The sequence below is a fragment of the Dermacentor silvarum genome, chromosome 5, assembly GCF_013339745.2.
Source record: "Dermacentor silvarum isolate Dsil-2018 chromosome 5, BIME_Dsil_1.4, whole genome shotgun sequence".
Lineage (NCBI taxonomy): Eukaryota > Metazoa > Arthropoda > Arachnida > Ixodida > Ixodidae > Dermacentor > Dermacentor silvarum.
The window spans coordinates 105,790,442-105,792,487 of NC_051158.1; the positions used below are offsets into that span (position 1 = coordinate 105,790,442).

At 46.1% G+C, this 2,046-nt stretch overlaps 1 non-coding gene across 1 annotated transcript; it reads right to left on the minus strand.

Moving 5' to 3' along the window:
* Positions 1-488: 488 nt before the first annotated feature.
* On the minus strand, positions 489-560 carry Trnam-cau (transfer RNA methionine (anticodon CAU)). The gene has a single exon. It is a non-coding gene; the product is annotated as a tRNA-Met (tRNA).
* Between the last annotated feature and the right edge of the window lie 1,486 nt (positions 561-2,046).

Below are 2,046 nucleotides of genomic sequence, written 5' to 3' on the forward strand. Positions count from 1 at the left end.
GAACGTCACAGCCCAGAGGTGGTTCATTTGAAAAGCGCCCAAGGCGACCACCTCAGGGAGCAATTCCAGATGAGCCAGCGTGTCGCGAAAATCTTCCACACGAAATGGCCTCGCTTTCACGTCGCCGTGAAGAAAAACGGTGTTTAAAACACACGAACCTGTAGGCAGAGGCGGCAAAACAACGTGGTAGTCCTGTTCAACGGTTTTGGCATCCTGTTTCCGCGGCTTGGCATAGCCGCAAACACCGCCCCTGCGGAGCGCGACATTCAACGTCCGTACCGAACGGTAGCCGGAAGTAGAATCTGCGCCACTCTGCTTTACTAATAATGCGTGTAAATTTGCTCACATTTGTAAGAAACGATTTAAGCTTCTTAAAGCGCGGAAAGGAGGCGTCGTGCATGAGTGCGATTCACGGCATACAATATTGCACGCGGACATAGAATAACGCGTAGATTAGACTTTTCTGTAAAATGTTAGAAAAATATCTGTAGCAGAGCGTGGTTTCGATCCACGGACCTCTGGGTTATGGGCCCAGCACGCTTCCACTGCGCCACTCTGCTTTACTATAATGCGTGTAAATTTGCTCACATTTGTAAGAAACGATTTAAGCTTCTTAAAGCGCGGAAAGGTGGCGTCGTGCATGAGTGCGATTCACGGCATACAATATTGCACGCGGACATGGAATAACGCGTAGATTAGACGTTTCTGTAAAATGTTAGAAAAATATCTGTAGCAGAGCGTGGTTTCGATGCACGGATCTCTGGGTTATGGGCCCAGCACACTTCCACTGCGCCACTCTGCTTTACTAATAATGCGTGTAAATTTGCTCACATTTGTAAGAAACGATTTAAGCTTCTTAAAGCGCGGAAAGGTGGTGTCGTGCATGAGTGCGATTCACGGCATACAATATTGCACGCGGACATAGAATAACGCCTAGATTAGACGTTTCTGTAAAATGTTAGAAAAATATCTGTAGCAGAGCGTGGTTTCGATGCACGGATCTCTGGGTTATGGGCCCAGCACACTTGCACTGCGCCACTCTGCTTTACTAATAATGCGTGTAAATTTGCTCACATTTGTAAGAAACGATTTAAGCTTCTTAAAGCGCGGAAAGGTGGCGTCGTGCATGAGTGCGATTCACGGCATACAATATTGCACGCGGACATGGAATAACGCGTAGATTAGACGTTTCTGTAAAATGTTAGAAAAATATCTGTAGCAGAGCGTGGTTTCGATGCACGGATCTCTGGGTTATGGGCCCAGCACACTTCCACTGCGCCACTCTGCTTTACTAATAATGCGTGTAAATTTGCTCACATTTGTAAGAAACGATTTAAGCTTCTTAAAGCGCGGAAAGGTGGCGTCGTACATGAGTGCGATTCACGGCATACAATATTGCACGCGGACATGGAATAACGCGTAGATTAGACGTTTCTGTAAAATGTTAGAAAAATATCTGTAGCAGAGCGTGGTTTCTATGCACGGATCTCTGGGTTATGGGCCCAGCACACTTCCACTGCGCCACTCTGCTTTACTAATAATGCGTGTAAATTTGCTCCCATTTGTAAGAAACGATTTAAGCTTCTTAAAGCGCGGAAAGGTGGCGTCGTGCATGAGTGCGATTCACGGCATACAATATTGCACGCGGACATGGAATAACGCGTAGATTAGACGTTTCTGTAAAATGTTAGAAAAATATCTGTAGCAGAGCGTCGTTTCGATTCACGGATCTCTGGGTTATGGGCCCAGCACACTTCCACTGCGCCACTCTGCTTTACTAATAATGCGTGTAATTTGCTCACATTTGTAAGAAACGATTTAAGTTTCTTAAAGCGCGGAAAGGTGGCGTCGTGCATGAGTGCGATTCACGGCATACAATATTGCACGCGGACATGGAATAACACGTAGATTAGACGTTTCTGTGAAATGTTAGAAAAATATCTGTAGCAGAGCGTGGTTTCGATGCACGGATCTCTGGGTTATGGGCCCAGCACACTTCCACTGCGCCACTCTGCTTTACTAATAATGCGTGTAAATTTGCTCCCA